Source organism: Ursus maritimus, unplaced genomic scaffold, assembly GCF_017311325.1.
Source record: "Ursus maritimus isolate PB19 unplaced genomic scaffold, ASM1731132v1 scaffold_19, whole genome shotgun sequence".
Classification (NCBI taxonomy): domain Eukaryota; kingdom Metazoa; phylum Chordata; class Mammalia; order Carnivora; family Ursidae; genus Ursus; species Ursus maritimus.
Genome location: NW_024424341.1, coordinates 27,996,101 through 28,014,487, shown reverse-complemented (window position 1 = coordinate 28,014,487; position 18,387 = coordinate 27,996,101). Strand labels below are relative to the sequence as shown.

At 48.3% G+C, this 18,387-nt stretch overlaps 1 protein-coding gene and 1 long non-coding RNA gene across 9 annotated transcripts in view; one reads left to right on the top strand and one right to left on the bottom strand.

The window, feature by feature from the left end:
- Positions 1–18,387, bottom strand: part of ST3GAL2 (ST3 beta-galactoside alpha-2,3-sialyltransferase 2) — a 48,479-nt gene that overhangs the window by 21,959 nt on the left and 8,133 nt on the right. The window lies entirely within an intron of this gene.
- Positions 1,237–4,844, top strand: LOC103673573. The gene is made up of 2 exons (XR_571427.2): positions 1,237–3,009; positions 4,318–4,844. It is a non-coding gene; the product is annotated as an uncharacterized LOC103673573 (long non-coding RNA).

Below are 18,387 nucleotides of genomic sequence, written 5' to 3'. Positions count from 1 at the left end.
GGTACAATGTATCCATTAGAAAACATGGAGCATTTCGATTACCTCAAAGAGTTAATTCCCTTGTGTTCCTTTCTAGTCAATACCCAGTTCTCTCACCATATATTACACTTATTTGCTCTTGAAATTCATATAAACACATTATTATCTACTCTTGTGTATCTGGCTTCTTTCGCTCAGTGCAATGTTTTGGGGACTCATCCATACTGTACATGTCTGTAATCTGTTCTTTCCCACATTTAGACATTTGAGTTGCTTCCAATTTGGAGTTGTTATGCATAAAACCGCCCTGAACTTCTTGTATAAGTCTTTTTGTGGGCACCTACTCTTATTTCTCTTGGGTAAATACCTAGGAGTGGAATTGTTGGGTAGGTAGGTGTATGCTAAACTTTTACTAGAAATTATCAAATAGTTTTCCAAAGTCATTGTAGCATTTTACATTTCCACCAGTAATGTACAAGAATTCAATTTGTTCCATGTCCTTGAAATTTTCTGTTTTTAAAATTTAAGACCTTTCTGATGGGTTTGTAATCCACTCTACTATTTCTACTACCAGGTACATACGGACATGTGCACCAAGAGACATACAAGGATGTTCAAGACACCACTGGGCAAAAGCTGAAAACTGCAAACAGAAAAAAAAATGAATGAACCCTAGTTTCAGACATCAGTAGGGATGAATGTGACCAAAAAACTATTCATGTTGAGCAAGAAGAGTAAGTCATGGATGAATGTCAATAGTAGGAGTTCATTAAAAATTAGAAAGTAGGCAAAGCTAAGTGTATGCCTCTCTATACAGGAGATAAAACAATACAGAAAATAAAAGAAATCATGGAAATGCAGGAAATTCCTCTGGAGGGACAGGAAGATAGATAAGATCAAGGAGGGGCCTACAGAGCCTTCAGAAGTACTGTGTAATGCATTACTCCTTAATCTAGGTGGTGGAAATAGCATTTTAAATTTTCATTCTTTAAAGAATATATATATATATATGATATAAAATTTCCAGACTAGGCAAATCCATAAAGCAGATAGTCGTTGCCTAGGGTGGGGAGTTGGGGAGAGATAGGGAGCGATGGCTAATGGGTTTGGCATTGCCTTCTAGGTGATGAAATGTTCTAAAATTGTTTGTGGTGATGGTTGTATAACCATGTGAATAGGCTAAAATCCACTGGATTGTACACTTGAAATGGGTGAACTGTATGATATGCAAATTATAACTCAATAAAGTTGTTACTGAAAAAAAAAGGGGGGGAATGGGATAAAGTAGAATGGGGGAACTAAGTTGGGAGATACTGCAGAATGTTTGTATGCTGGTACAGGGAAAAGTTAATGCTGCAGGGAAAAGAGAGGACAGCCAAGAAGCAAAATCCTTGAGTAGTAAGAAGGGATGGGAGCCAGTGCCTACAAGGGGAAGGTCTACCTGAGAAACAGGAGGCAAAGCAGAGTGTGGGGCGCAGACACAGGGAGTGATTCGGTAGTAGGAAACTGAGGAGGGTCTCTTTATTGATGGGGTTGGAGACTGACAGAGACCAGATGTGAAACAGTCCTCTAGGATACATGGGAAATTTAGTAGGTCGCAGAGCAGTGCTGGGTCTTCTGACTGGTTTGTGGCCACAAATTTAGCAAATCTGGTGAGACCATTCAACAATACATGTCCCCTGAATGGCTGGCCGAGCTTGAGATACTGAGGCTGAACAGAGGAACTGGCGACCATAATCCAGAAGGTCAGGGGCAGCAAGGACCTTGAATAATGGATGGTTTCCCTCCCCTAGAGTCTTCTACCAACCAAGGGATGCACACTTGAGCAACCAATGGAAGCTAAAGGGGGTCTTTAACTCGAAGATAGAGCAGAGGAAAAGCAGGCATATGGGATCAAGCAGCAAAGTCTGCCCCAAAAGAACGGGGCGGGGGAGACTGGCTTTTGGAGGGTAGGGCAGCTTTAGAGCCTTTCTCTGGTCAGTTCCCAGGAGACAAGCCATCGAATTAACCTAATGAAGCACAGGATAGCACAGCCTCAGACCAGCGCAGCTGAACACAATCTTCTTGGCAGGCAGAGAAAAGAAATGTCAAAATAAGGCTCAGAGGATGGGGGGAAGGGGAGGCCTGAATCTGGAAGGGGTGGGGAGAAGGGAAAAAAACACAGCAAGATGCTGACAAAGTACCCTCTTTCCACCCACTGACACACAGCCTGAGGATGTGTCCCAGAGCCTCAACGTAAAGGCATCAAACCACAGATTACTCACATCGCATGATGTTATATGGGTTTCTGAGCATTTGGGGGCATAGCCTCTCAGTATTCACAGAAATCCCAAGACTAACTGAACGAGGTCAGCCAGGCGGTAAGTGACAGAGCTTTAATGCCACTCCAGGTCTGATGGCTCCAAGGCCAGTGCTCCTGTCACAAGCACCCAATGGCTACCACAGAGGTTCTTCCCACTAACTGGGGTACAACAATTGAAGGGTTCTCTATGCCCCCAGATCCCTGCCAGCCTAGCAACCCAGCAAACTCCCCGCCTCCTGGGTGTGGCAACAGCCTACCCTGGCAGAAGGTGCCTGGGGGGCGGGGCAGTCATTATCTTGAGGAAGAGACCTGACACACATCTCAAACCTAGGGAGGCATGCCCTTGATGTGCCTGAGAACTGGTCGCTTCCCCTCTGCATGTTCGGCTAAGTGAAGTCATCTCATTGCAACATCCTGGCACCAGCCCCTGGCAGAGACCCATCATAGTTCTCCTAGTGACTCAGGCCCTCCTGGCGCCCCAGTTATACACCCTCAGGCAGCCTCTGCCTCTCGAGTGCCTCCCTTCCTTGACTGCACATCCACTCTGAGCCCTCAGCTCTGTATTTCTGCTGCTGCTGCTCAGGGTTACCAGTCAGGAAACCAGAGAGCAAGGGAGCGAACAGATTTCCTCAAGCCCGTGGTCATCACTCTGGCTAACTTCCAAACAGGTCCTAGAAAAGTAACCCATCAGTCTTCACTATGAGAGGATCAATGTTGCACCTTAAGAGGTAGGCTCTGGGGGAGGAATGCCAGGCTCTGGGGGATGGGAGAGGGTGGGGCAGGGGAGCCCTGGGATGCGGGGCTCCTTCCGAGCAACTTCCAGCTCCGCTCTGGCCGAGCTCTGCTCCACACTCAAGGGGTCCCAGTGGCATTCGTTCCTGTAGGAGAAAAGCCCAGGAATTCGCTATACACATCCATACTAGGGCAGGAAGCAAAGTCTAGAAAAACGTTATATGGGGGCGCCTGGGTGGCACAGCGGTTAAGCGTCTGCCTTCGGCTCAGGGCGTGATCCTGGCGTTATGGGATCGAGCCCCATATCAGGCTCTTCCGCTGTGAGCCTGCTTCTTCCTCTCCCACTCCCCCTGCTTGTGTTCCCTCTCTCGCTGGCTGTCTCTCTCTGTCGAATGAATAAATAAATAAAATATTAAAAAAAAAAAAAAAGAAAAACGTTATATGAAGAGTGAGGCAGACAAGGCCAGACAGAAACAGTTGGGGAGAGAGGAGGAAAGATGAGGCAAGGAAGAGAAAGTCATTTAAAGAACAGAACTTGGCAGTGACAACAGCCAGAGCCATTCCTAGTAAGTCCCTGAGTCTCAATGACAGGTCTCTCCATGCTTCAGGCCACTTATTTGCTTTTTATACAATATGATAGGGTTTTTAAAAACGATTTTATTTATTTGACAGAGAGAGCGAGAGAATGTACACAAGCAAGGGGAGCGGCAGGCAGAGGGAGAGGGAGAAGCGGGCTCCTTGCAGGACTCGATCCCAGAACCCTGGGATCACGACCTGGGCCAAAGGCAGACACTTAACCGACTGACCCACCCACGTGCCCATACGTTTATTCTTAAAACATGAATGTGATCCATTGCATTTATGCATTTGGACTTCTGTTATTACCTTAGTGTGCTCTCTTTACTGTTTCTTTAGTTCTTTTTGCCTTCCCTGACTTCTGTTGGACTGACACACTATGCTACCCCTGATCCCACCATTCTTTTCCCTCTTGGCTTGGGAATTATACTTCTCTTTTTTTAGTGGTTATCTTACATTGTTAGTATACTTTTTTTTTTTAATGAAGTCCAAAAGTTTTCAGCAGCGCTATTCCCTTGAACAAGGCAGCAACTGGTGTGATTTAACAATAAAATTCCCTACTTCATTCTAACCTTATTCTTCCCTGACCGTGTGGCCAACAATTTGTTTTCCTTTTTTTCATTAATTAAAAAACAAACCAGACACTGGATTTTTGTGTGTTTTGCCATCTGTGGCAGGCACTGTTGATTGCCTATCAGCAGCTAATCCCCTTTTTTTCTTGCCAACAGAATCCCGATTTTGCTCAGGCAACAAAGGAGCCAGTCCCAGGAGATGAGGCGAACCTGGTCAAAGCCAACCACAGTAAGCCTGTTCCCTATCGTTGGGAATTGGTCTAAGGATGGACCAGCTCAGGCCAATGAGACATAAAGAGATGTCTGCAGGGGCTTTCTTGGGAGTCTCCCTGAAAAAGAGGCACATTCAAAAGCTTCCTTTCGGCTAGCATCTCCTTGCCTTCCGGCTTGGGATGTTACGGGGAAATAATATGCCTGGAGTTGCACCAGTCATCTCAAAACCATGAGGAGAGAGATCTTACACCCTGAGGATGGGAGAGAAGGAAGACGGAATGATCCAGGGTCCTTCTTGTCAGTACTGGACCACTGCCTCAACTCTGGAATTCCTTACCTCCATATTTCTCATTATAAACGAATTAAGTTTTTTCTTTCCTACAGTTTAAGTCACTGTGGGTTATTCTGTTACTTATAGCAGAAAGCATCCTGATATATTGTCCTATAGTTAATTAAATTTATCAACATTATGTGTCAATTTCTGTGCTCATGATGATGAGCTCCTTTCCCTGGGTTTACTTTTCTTCTTAATGAACCATACCTTCGGTAGATCTTTTAGCAAAGGTCTGTAGGTGATAAAACTGCTTTAGTATGTCCAGAAATACCTTTATTTCACCTCATTCTTGAATGATAGTGGGTGGAGAGTTCTAGCTTCCCTAAAATACCCCTCTATCACCTTCTGGTGTCTAACATTGATGAGATGTACGTCAGCTGATTGTCACTCCTCTGAATTCTTGTTTTCTCTGGTAGTTTTTAATATTTCCTCTTTATTCTTGCCTGCTGTTTCACTATATTATGCCCAGATATCTATTTATTGTTTGGTATTCATGTTATTTCTTCAGTTCTAGAATTCTCAGCCATTCTCTCTTCAAATACTAATTCTTGACCATTTTCTTGACTCATATCTGGAAATCCTATTAGATGTATGCTAAAGCCTCTCAATCTATCCTCCATGTCTGTGCTGCCTTCTGGATGGAGTCCTCAATGTCGGCTTCCAATTCATGGATCCTCTGTGTCCAGGACAGAGCTCTATCTATTGTTTAAAATTCAAACGACACTATTTCTCAGAGCTAGAATTTTTAGTACTTTTCATGCTGACATTTTCCTGTTTCTTTTTCCTTTCATAACTTCACTTTCTTTCTTTCTTTTTTTTTTAAGATTTTATTTATTCGACAGAGAGAGACAGCCAGCGAGAGAGGGAACACAAGCAGGGGGAGTGGGAGAGGAAGAAGCAGGCTCCCAGCGGAGAAGCCTGATGTGGGGCTCGATCCCAGAATGCCGGGATCACGCCCTGAGCCGAAGGCAGACGCTTAACGACTGCGCCACCCAGGCGCCCCTCTTTCTTTCTTTTTTTAAAGTAGGCTCCACACCCAACATGGGACTTGAACTCACGACCCCAAGATCAAGAGTCACAAGAGTCACATGTTCTGCTGACTGAGCCAGCCAGGTACTCATAACTTCACTTTCTTTTCTTTAAAGGATTTCATGTTTCTTTATCTCTCTGAGGGTCCTTAACCTATTTATATTAAAGACATTTTCTAATTACTCTGTTATTTTCATTTCTTCTGGGGTAAATTTTTCTTTGATCTTTATTGGTTCTTTTTTCTCATTAGTTTTCCTCACATTTCAAAACTCTGGTGTATAAATTCATCTTCTCTCTTATATTTTACTTTGCCTCCCCATTTAGGGGTCTCCCCAGGTCCTCTGGCTCTCCCAGGCTAGAATCATGTCTTACAGCAGTCACTCAGCTTAGGTCCAGGATGTGAGGCTCTTTCTCCCTAGATAAGCATCTTTATAATAAATTGTAGCTCCAGGGCAGGGTTGGAAGCAACTTTTTTCAGCCTACTTTCCCAGCCCCTGGGTTCAAGCAGTGTACAAACTCTTAACTCTATGCTTCATGTGGAGAACTTTACAGCTCTGTTACTCCAGATTTCCAGCTGCTTCTTCCTGCTTCCAGACTCAGAGACCAGCAGGCCTGCAGCTTCAGCCCTGCTCTCCTCTTTGTGTTCCTGCTCCATTTCTCATTACAGGGATGTTTGTCGTTTCATGTGTGGGGAAGGAGGGGGAGTGTATGACTATGTTTTTAGAATTTATCTTTTTGTGTATTACTGCTATGTGTTTAGATATAAATTTACAGTGCCATCTTGACTGGATGAGTTGGATTAAACCATCTGTACCAAGGAACTGGGGATCCCTGCCAATACCAGTCTCCTGGGAAGGCATATCAAACCATCTCTAACGAGATTCACAGAACTCCAGCCAGCACTCCAAAGGAAGCAGACTGAGATAGCCGGGAGTAAACTGATCAAGAGTCCCAATTAAAACTGTTCTCCCATCCCCACCCCATTTTCATTCCAGTCTACCTTGGGGGTAGGGATGTGTGGGTAGACATGCAAATAGGATCTTTCAGATGTGGTCTGACCAGGCCTTCACAGGGGAAGGCCACCCAAGCTGTCAGCTTCTCTTCTATACCACTTGACCACGTTGCAGTCTTTTTTCTGGCCAGGGAAAAATGCATATTGGTTGTAAGGACACCCTTGATGAAAGGCCCATCTGACTCTGAGTTCCCAGCCTGCCTGCAGCAGGCCCAGCCTTCAGTTTCAATTACATCAGAAGATCAGTGGATTGGGGCGCCTGGCTGGCTCAGCTGGAAGAGCAGGCAACTCTTGATCTCGGGGTCATGAGTTCAAGCCCCACGTTGAGTGTAGGTCTTATGTAAATAAATAAACAAACGAACAAGTAAACAAATGGAGGACTCAGGAGTGTAGTGGATTCAGGAGCCAAATTCTAGCCTAGGCTGTCACCAGGCACTTTTTCTTTTTTCTTTTTTTTAAAGATTTAATTAATTTATTTGGGGGGGGAGAGAGAGAAAACACAAGCAGGGAGGAGGGGCAGAGAGAGAGGGAGCTGGGATCACGACCCCAGCTGAAGGCAGACACCCAACCGACCGAGCCACCCAGGCACCCCAGCCACTTTTTCTTTTGAGGCCAAGATTCTTGAACAATCAGGAGAAAGCAATCCTACCTTCACCCTCTTCTTCACTGACTATCTCCTGTTTTTCCTGCTNNNCACCACTTTGACTTCTAAGTCACTGCAATGTACTTTCTTGACTTAGATACTTCCTTATTTCTTTCGGCTTGTAATGCATCCCAAAGGTTCTGCCTTCAGCCCTTTTCTGCTTCTTTGCCCCATCCCCTTCCAAATTCGTTGCTACCCTTCTACTCTGGGTTTTGTTTTATATATTTTTTAAGATTTTATTTATTTATTTGTCAGAGAGAGAGAGCGTGCGCAAGCAGGGGGAGCAGCAGGCAAAGGGAGAAGCAGGCTCCCTGCTGAGCACGGAGCCCAATGTGGGATTCAATCCCAGAACCCTGGGATCATGACCTGAGCCGAAGGCAGATGCTTAACCAACTGAACCATCCAGGTGCCCATACTCTGAGTTTTGGACCTACATTCTCAACAGCCTCTTTAGCATGCCTGTATGGCACTTCAGACTTAACAAACTCATCATCCTCCTGCATCTGAAAGCATATGAGATGGGGTGCCCATAAGGGCCAAGGCCAGGCTCTTTAGCATAGCATTCAGAGACCCCCAAACCAGGCCACCTCCTAAGTTTCATCTCTCACTATACCCTATCCTCTAGGGGTTATGAACTAGTTTGGACCACAGGCCAAATCTGGGCCATATTTATTAAGATCTTATACAGAGCCTAAAAAAGACACGTACATGTCCACCTCCTTCACTCAAAATATAAACTCTGATTGTGCAGAGACCATATTATTTAATTCATCATTTCTGTATCACTGTGGGACCTAGCCCTGGCCTACATATAACAGGCATCAAAAAATACTTGTCCAGCTGAGTATCATCTCCACATATAACCTCAGGATTATAAGAATCAGAGGAAGTCATGGTAATGAAGAAATACTTTGAAATCATTTTATAAATCATTATATAAGGATGCAGATGGAAGTGATAATTATATTCTGCCTCCACTCTTACAGTCCTGATGTTCTAGAAGTAAAAGCTTTCTCCAATTTCTTGTGGACTACCAAGAAACATGTGGCCTCAGGTACAAACGAGATTTAACAAGTCAGAGGCAATGGGAAAGGTGTGTGTGTAAATGGTCAAAGTGACCCACTCTTAAATTTCTGTCAGCAGAGACACACCAGGGCTGCTAAAATGGAACTCTCTCCAGTCATTCCCCAGGCACTGCGGGCAACTGGCTGTAGTTCTTCCTAGCCAGGGCTTGGGAGATCTCCCATCTATTCACCCCAGCTCAAAGCCCCTTTCCCGTCAAGCATCCCAGAAGAAGAAAGCACCAGGAAAAACTTGGACTCACATTCTGGCATCACCACTTGTCAGCTATTCACCATTTAACCTCTCCAATCTGTGTCCTTATCTGTAAAATGGGAGTATCATCCATCTCTGTAAGGGTTTCTATGAGGATGAAAGGCATAAAGCTTCTAGATCAATGCCTGTGTTGGGTAGGTTTAGGGTAATAGTTCTGTCAGCCCCAGTTTGGGCAACTCTTTGGGGGTGGTGCCCCACGTCCTTGGATAGGCATCATGAGGACAGCCCCCACTGCACAGCCCTGGTTCAGACTCCTCAGCAGCCCCCTCCCCCTGCTCCTGGGCCAGCACCACCAGAGTCTTGCTCAAGAGCTTCCTTTCCTGGCTAACCACAGGCACTGCCCCTTTTCCCCACCTTGGCAGGGAGCAGCTTCCAGGGAGGCGGGGTGGACATGTAGACCTGAGGTCTCATAGTCAGCTCTGCCCTGGCTGACCCTTACCCCAGACTTCACAGCAAGGAGTGTTGTGTCTGTCCTGTGGCAGAGCTTGTGGGTCACAGGGCCTGTCTTCCCTGACTGCCGCTTCATTAGAGCATACAGAACACAGGCCTGCCCTGAGCTGGTTCTAAACAGCTCCCCGAGGCTCAACCATAGCTGTCTATGGGCTCTCTAGCCACAGTCGGCAGCAAGATTCTAGAAAAGATAAAGTTAATAAGGAGTTTCTCCATAGGGCTGAAAACCTCAGACAGTAAGAGAGGCAGGAGACAGGTGGAAGACCCTGAAGGCAGGAGATTAGAAAGTAAATCTAAGTTTCTCTGGGGACTTCTGGAGGAAGCAGGAGTGGGGTGAAGGAATGGTGGCCCAGGGCAAGCCAAAGGAGTCTGGAAAGCTGGGAGCTTAGATCATACTGCTCAACTCTGCCTCCCTGGGACAATTAAACTTGATTGTACTACCTCTCAGGGACAGGGGACTAAGGTCCCTATGGTCCGCTCTGATTTTCTTTAGAGATAATGTTCAAAGTGCCAGGTGGCTTGGCTATTCGTCACTGTTAATGGTTCAGATCTCAGTCATACCACAGATGTATAACCAAAGAGTCGCGGAAAAGCTGCTGGGGCTTCCTTCTCCTTCTGCACTTCTCTGAATGCCTGGGGTATGCTTTGAATCTCAAGAGAAAAGCAGAGGATGTATTTGTTCAACAAATATGTATCACCACCAAGAAGTGGCAGACCCCATGGAAAGGACCCCAGTCCTCTTCCTCCTTGGATAGCTACAGCACTGCCCCTTAGCAAAACCCTTCCTTCTATAGCCCTGTGGCTCTTGCTCTGTCAAAGAGCAGAGAACGGAGTTCATCTGTTTTGAGGACTCCCCCAGCCCCTCCAGCCTTCCTGCCACCTAGGGCCCCTTCGTTCTGCCATCCAGGCTTCCCCTAGGAAGGCTGCCCTACCAAGGGTATATCATGGGGCAGATAACCTCAGAGACTGGCATTCCAAGTCCCAACTGTAGGCCTCGCCCTCTAAAGAGGTGGAATCTAATGATGTGTTTCCACAGCCTATCCCAGAGGCCTTTGGAGGGGCAGATCAGAGCAATACCTGCCAGCCAGAGCACTGGTGGAGGACAGAGCTGAGGGCTCCAAGAAGCAGGATATGAGTCAAGCCTCACCTTACAGCCCACCTTAGGAAAAAGGACCACGCTCTGCATCACACTCACTCTTACCAAAGAGAGCCCTCCTTGCTCTTCTCAGAAACATGGATTAATCCAATCCTCCTCAACAATGGCTCCCTACAAACACACATACTCCTGCTACCCTGCAGTGAGGGGAGTGGGTCCAAGAGAAGGTTTAGAAGAGTCTTCTTGCCCTCCATCCTCCTCACCAAGGGGAATGAAAGGGAAGAGAGGTAAGTGGTTTCTCCAGGTAACTTTCAACCTTCTCCCCAACCCCTGCACCCACGTGGCAGAAAATCAGCCCAGGAAAACATGACCTACCATACCCAGACAGCTTTCTGGAACAATTCTAGGCAAGAACCAGCAGACTGAGAAGGAAGCTCCAGGAGCTGCAGGCAAAGGGCAAATGCTCTCCTAAAGGAGTATGATTCATACAAAATGGTGGCGAGGAGCAGGGCATTCCCTCCCTAAATTCCAACCAGCACTCTTTCTCTCAGCCCCTGGAGAGCAAAACCAGAATTCCTGACAACTTGCTGGCCACTTCTGCCCTCACTTTGGGGAAAGGAACAGGACTGGTGTTTCTGCTTTCTGCCTTTGCTCTTTCTTGCCCCTTTCCAAGCCTGCACCATAGCAAGGGGCTCTGGATGGGGTTCTCAGCCTCTACTCAAAAGTCACCTTCTCTGAGGCTTTTCCGGGCCTTGTTACCTACAATCTTAGCCTCAACCCACTCCCTCTACTAGATCCCCTCCCCTCTACCTGTATGCACACAAAGGCTGGCCACCTGTAAGAAGGCTGAGGCCTAACTAGACCCCAGCAGGGGATGATGGAAAGGGATGAGCCAGGGCACATACAAGTCTTGCCAATGCATACCTAGGGAAGGGAGAAGCTATCCTTCTAGAAACTTCCAGGCCACAGTGGCTGTGGCTCAAAACTCCAGCTAGGCCTTGGCCCGGGCCAAGTTAAAGGACTTTACTTAAAACTCTAGCATCTATCCCCACATCCTCTGTAAGAGAATAGAGGAGAGAATGCTAGGGAAGAGGTCATAACCCAACTGCCAGCACTGTGAACCTGCAAGAAAGAGGTCCAGGAAGCAGGGTGACCGACTGCTTCACCGGCAAGAAAGGCTGTAGGACGGGTCTGTGCAGTCATTGCATATGCACGACCCAGTAGGATTCCAGGCCCTTGGCAAACCAGATGGAAGACACCAGTTCTTTCTGGGTGGCATGATGGGATGGGCTTAGCCTAAAGCTCCATTGCAGAGGACCAGCTATGACCTTAAGAATGCTGACAGAACTTCTGGGACGTGTGGGTCCATAAGTGACGCTCTCTCAGAGTGCACCAGCTCTGGTTCCAGAATTCTCCTCTCTTCCGGCCCCTGAAGCAGCAAACTCACTCAGCGAGGGCTAGTACTATGCATGAAGGTACAGGTGAGAGCAAGGCTGTCATCAGCCCCAGTAATGTGCCACACCTCTTCCACTGGGCTGGTACGACCTGTGGAAGATGTCTTGCAGGATGTCTGCCAGGGCCTCTGGGACCAGGCAATATCATGAAGGTAACAGTCTGAGCTGCAGGCATGGAGGCCCACTCTGCACAGGGCAAATTTCTCTAAAGGGCTCCAACGATAGCGGGGTGGGGACAGCAGGCTGTAACTGATGACAACCTCCCTTTTTCTATCCATCCTGCCCCCACATTTCCTTGTGAGGTGGTGGTTCTTTTGATTTTTTGTGTCTTCATCTGAACATTTGGTATGAAATGGGAGCATCGTGCGTGCTGGCAGGCAGCAGTGTGCAGACCTGGCTCCTGGGCCCCGCTCATGTGCCAGGCAGGACACAGGGGCAGTGCTGCGGGCTGGAAACTCAGCTTTGTGCCAGGCTCTTATCTACTTCCTTTATCAAGACTAGATGACTTCAGGGTTTTGTGTGTTTGTTTGTTTGTTTGTTTGTTTGTTTTTAAATACAGACAATCTTTTCCCCAATCCACCCAAAAAACTCCCATCGAACAGGCCCACTTCTTATCAGCTTCTATTCTTATAGCCCAGTGGGAGGAAGGAACTAGGTGGGGAGACTTGTACAGTTCCTGACAAGAACCACCGGCCCTTCAATGGCAGCTGTGGACTAAGCTGGGGCACAAGCACTGTGTGTCAAGAGATGGGTCCCATTACAAGGCTTACTTAGAATTGAGACAGAACTCCTGTAAGGCTTAGTCCTGTAAGTGCCAATCCCCTGGTCTCCTAGGACGGCAGGGAGAGAGCCAGTGAGCCCTGGGTAGAGAGGAGGGTAGGCCAGGCACTTGATCAGGAGGTAGTCCAGCTTTCCTGGAGAGGATTCATGGTAGTGTGGGTTCTAGGGGTTGCCTTAGGCAGGGAGACAGGTCAGTGCTAGGAGGCCAGAGACTCGGCAGCAGGGCATGCAGAGGTATGCCGGCCTGGAGGTAGACATCTCCAGCAGTGGAGTACTCTGAAAACCCTGAAAACAAGCCCGTCGACTGCACTTCATGAGCCAGGCTGCTTTTATTCTCTATCTTTAGCTTTGTTTTGTTCTTCCTTTATATTTAGTAATGTCGTTTGGAAAGGTCAGCCTATGGCAGCTATGCTAATGGAAACCCAAAGAAGGTGTTTGCAGCCATGCTTGGACAAGAGAATAAAAGGAAATGATATTCTCACTCTCCCCTGGGAGTGGAAGTAGGCAAAGTGGAGTAAAAGGATGGAGGGAGCCCAGAGTCAGGCTCCTTGACTGGTCGCTGTGTCCTCTGGATGTTGTCTTTCCAATGGAGACCTTGGAAGTTCCAGTTAGAGGTCCTGAGTCCATGCTCACCCTGGTGCCTTCAGTAACTTCCAGCACTAACCCCGCAGGCGGCTTTGGGAAGCACCCCTACCCTGCCAGTCCTCCCCCATCCCCCTTTTCCCCTGTTACTCCAGGCAGCAGAGAGCAAGTGGCTAGTAAACTGGAGAGCCCAGCTCTGGGCTGGGTCATCCCCAACACGTGCTTTCATTTCTTCCTTGCTCTGGAGGGGCCATCTTCCTCTTTATTGAGGAGCTGGTAATATGCTGTGACTGACTCAGGCAGGGCCCCTGAGATAAAGACCGGCCTCAAGGTTGCTAGGTAATGCACTTCACCACCCCTGCAAAGTGGCGATAGTCAGCTGCAAAAGGCAGCCTTCCCCTTGCACTGCCTCTGACCCTCCCTCCCAGGTGTGGGGAGGCAGGGGTGTGGGAGCAAGAAGCCCTCCACAGTCCTATTCTCAAGAAGTGACTCATCCCCCTGGACCTGGCTAAGATGGTATCCATCATGACACGCATTACTGTTATCAGCTCTGGGGGGATGTGGAAGGAATGAATACACAGACCAGGGTCCATTACAATGGTCCCCAGGGAGCAGTCTCTGTTGTCTGGCTTATTATGTCTTTTGTGTCACACAGGGATGCGCTTGTTTGGGATTGGGGCCGTACAGGGGTGATCTGGGGGCTATGAAAATAGGGGCCCAGGGCCTGCTTTCAAGCCCTTTGTCTTCCCTGGTGAGACTGGGAGATTGCCACCCCAACATGTGCCTATGAGTTAACATTTTATAGTGAACTCTGGACTAAACCCGGAGTACCTCAATTCCAGAATGGGCTTTACTGTTGGATAGTTGTGCCTTTGGGTGGATCATACCTCTCTGGGCCCTAGGTCCTTCATCTATAAAATGAGCGTGCTAATGCCTGCCCCACTTGCCTCACACAGTCCCTGCCAAGACGAACTACGCGAGGACTGTAAGTGGCACTATGGACCTGAGGCAGCATGGAGTTTCAGTCTCACAGAGGGCAGAGAGGCAGCAGCAGGAGGAGACACTGTGGCTAAGCCAAGGGAACACGGAGGTCTGAGCCAGGCTGGGTGAGCACTTAGAACACGGCCCCAGACGGAAACAGGCAGAGCAGGGGGCCTCCGGGAGAGGTACACGAGGGGCAGACGGAGCACACCAGCCAGTGTGGGCTGGCAGACAGTTTGGGAGAGAAGAACTAACCGGCTGTCAGCAAATATCTGAAGGGCAGGAGGAAAGATGTATGAGAAGATGGTCAGAATGAAAGAGGAATTCTGTGCCAAACTCAAAAGAGCCCCACCTCACTCTCTTAGCACTGAGGGCTTGGTAAGAATTGCCCTCAGGCTCTGAGGACCCCCAGCATTTTGTTAATCATTCATGCTTTCCAATACCCTCAAAGCCCCTCATGGGGACAGCCTTCCCTTTTTGGATCAGAGGCCATGCAAGGCAAGAAGGCTGTGTCAGTTGAACTCGAAGCCTCCCCTTTCTAAGTCAGAAGCTCGAAGCCCAGACCTCTTTCTACAACACCTCATTCCTGGCTCTGCCAAGCTGGGTCTAATTTCTGTTCCCTCACAAATTGGAGGCAATGGGAAAAAAAAGTCAAAATTGTGCTATTTGTCACCTGTACGTGAATCTGGCACTGCTGTCCTGGGTATCCTCTTTCAAGGGAGAAGACAGAGGCGCACAACTCTTCCCAACAGGAAATAACCCAACATAATCCAGAAAGCACAACAGCCTTAGAGCTACATCCTTATCCAGGATCCACTGGGAAACAATACAGAGGAGGGTGAGCACTGGGGAAGCCAAGAGGACAAACGAAGGCAGCACCAGGGCAGAAGCCTGCCAGTTGGGCCAATGCTTCTGTTTACTGGGACCAGTTTGAAGTCACAGTGAGTATGACTTCTCCCCCATCTCAGACAGACTCCGGCATAACACTATCCACCATGCAGATGGCCCTGGGCCACCAGGAAGAAGGGACCCTTTGCCATAACCTGCCTGTGTCAGCTCTTTGACCTGCAGTCCAAGGGATGAATCACTCCTTGTGGATGGGCAGCTAAAGGGGCTAGAAAACACCTAAAGAAATAAAAAATAAAAACCCCCACTTCACACTGGAAGTGTGAACCCTGCCCACATCGGATGACCTGGGTTCTCTTCTCTGTGCTTCTACCTTCTGATTTGAGGACAGTGGGCAAATTTCTCAACTTCTACTTCCTGATCTGTAAATGGAATAACTCAGTGATTCTATGTTCCATTCCACATTTCAGCAGTTTATAACAAGGTAAATTAATAAATGGCAATTAATCCTTCTCAGTTTGTCTACAGTGGTGTTTCTGATATGTAAGTCAGGCCACAGAACGACCGCAATATCTCCTGAGTCCCAGTGCACACCTTGCGCTGCCTGGTGCCTGTTTTCCTTTGGGGAGCCACCTCTCTTCAAATTTTCATTTCTGTGCCATGTCACCCAGGCCTGGCCAACCAGAGCATCGAATGTATTCAGTCACAGTACTGGGTCAGGGTTGGGTCCTGCCAGTAGGCCACTGGGGACTACCATGTGGGAACTGAGAGTGGCCTCACCACAGAGAAGGGCAGAGTGAGATGGATGTGGTTTGAGTCCCCTGTCTTCCCGGCCTGCAGTCAGCCATACACTCAGGTATGAGTCAACAGAGTCCCTTTTACCAACGGGCACTTCAAGTTGGATTTTTAGCCTACGTAATTGAGTAAGTCCAACGGATACAACCTTGCACACATGTATAGCCAGCTTCCATTTCACTTAAAGGAATTTTTTAAAAGCCAAAACTAACTGAAGGTTGCTGAGGTGGAGGGGAATGGGGTAACTGGGGAATGGGCATCAAGGAGGGTACTTGATGCGATGAGCATTGGGCGTTCTATGCAACTGTTGAATGACTGAATTCTACCCCTGAAACTAATAATACAATATGTTAACTAAATTGAATTTAAATTAAAAAAAAATTTTTAAGGGGCGCCTGGGTGGCTCAGTCATTGGCGTCTGCCTTCGCCTCGGCGTGATTCCAGGGTCCTGGGATTGAGCTCCGCATTGGGCTCCCTGCTCCGCTGGGAGCCTGCTTCTTCCTCTCCTACTCCCCCTGCTTGTGTTCCCTCTCTCACTGGCTGTCTCTCTCTCTCTGTGTCAAATAAAAAAATAAAATCTTTAAAAAAAAAGTTTAAAGCCACTTACTGTATAACTTGCCATCTGACAGAATGACTGCCCTGAACCTGCCCCTAAAATCCCATCCTTGACAGGTCAACCCAGATCAGAGGCCACACAAACAGAAGTGGTCCTGGGATTCCCAGCAGTGGCTCAGTTCTGGCCAGGACCCAGGTCCTTCTCCAGCCAGGGACACTGCCCAGATATGCAGACAGTTAGGGAGGCTCTGACATGCATAGTCTTCCTGGATGGTCTGGGGTCAGCACTGTCCACTACCAGAGTCCCTCAACCACAGGGAAGACTCGGCAGGGGAGGGCATTGTGCCTTTTGCTGCCTGGCTAGGCCCTGAACCAACTGAATCAGTCAGGGAAAGAGAATATGACCCTGACCATGGGATACAATGCGAAGTCAGGACTCGAATTGCATTCCTTGTCTGGCAATAGATTTTCGGGGAATCCCCTTCTAAACCTATTTCTCAACCTGTTAAGAGTCACATCTGGTGTTTCAAATGATGCCAGACATCCCCCTGAATTCCAGATATTTCTATTCCATTCATTTCTGGATGCTACCCCTTGATGACATAACTTAGAGGACCCAAAAATACCTCACAACTCAACCTGCCCCAAACCAAACTCATGCATGCTCTAAGCCCCCAAACCTGGTCCTCTTTCCGTATTCCTATTTTCTGGGAAAGGGACATCATTCATCCAACACTGACACTTGAAGGCCATCTGTGACCCCCTCCTTCCTCCAACCTCCCTCAGCCAACCTAGTACCAAGTCCACCTAATTTTTACCACCTAGATCTCTCATCTTTCTACTTTTCTCTATGTCTATCACCATCACACTATCCAAGGATCTGTCATCCTTCACCTACAGTAGCCCCTTGACTGCTAAAGCCCCAAACCTACTAGAGACCTTTCCAATGCATTCTCCACAGGGAGGCCAAAGTGATCTTTGCAAATGGGAATCCCATCAGATCCCATCAGACCCCCATCTCTGAATCCTCCCAGCAAAATGGCCAAACCTCCCAAAGCTCTGGGGCAAAGGAAGGACTCCCCAAATGCCTTCTGGCCCCAGACCTGGGTGAGTGGGTGGCAAGGTAATCCTGAGACCAAAATGGACCAGGCAGGTCTGGGAGTCACCATTTAACCCAGAGCCCTGACCCCAACCTGAGGTGGCTTCCCACCCCGGGGTCAGGCTCAGAACTGGCATGGTCTTGCCAGGACTGACCCCTCCCCCCACTGCAGGCCTCATCTGACCACAGATGGGAACAGGAACTGGCGGCCAGGCAGGGGAAACCCAGCTGGACTGCAGCCAGGGACTGTGTATTTCAGGAAGGAGAGGAGATAGACCAAGAGCGGTGCCACAATAGACTGTCAGTATCTGTGGGGCCGGCTGAGAGAAGGCAGCTGTCGGGAGTATAAAACTCAAGAAGTCTATCTCTTCCCTCTTATCAGACTGACCCTTGGCAGCCTCACAGCCAGTGGAGAACAAACAGTCATTAACAACCCCTCCCACACTTCCAGCATGCACAAGCCTTCTGTGATCAGCGCAGTCCCGCAGAAAAGCCTGTGCCTTCCTGCCCCAGAGTGGGTCTTGGGGCCCATTTCTCAGACAGACCTCTCCATCTTGCCCCTCCTTCTTTGGCAATTATCCAACACACCTTATGCTCCATCCAAACCAGTCTCCTCAAGGTCCCTAGTCATGCCCTGCCCTTTCAGATCAGGCCTTTCATCCTGGGGAGTGTGGCCTTTTCCTCACCATCCTCCTTCTCTCCTCTACTATGAAGTCCTCCCCTCATCCCCTTCCAGGTGTGTTCTCAACTCCTGGCAGACTTGCCCTGGACCCGTGCCACTGATGTGCCTCCTCTCATGATCAGCCTGTGAGCTCATCTCCTACCCTGGCTTTGCAAGAAAAAAACCTGGCTAGAGCAGAGCCCAGGGCATAAGCAGGTGGAGGGAATTGGGAACAGAAAGAAACAGGAACCCTATAAACAGTCACCCTGGGGCCTAGCCTGTGGCCACTGTAGGAAGGGAGGAATGTGATGAGAGACCAGATGGGTTTTTCTGCCTGAACTCAGGACAGAATCAGAGCAAA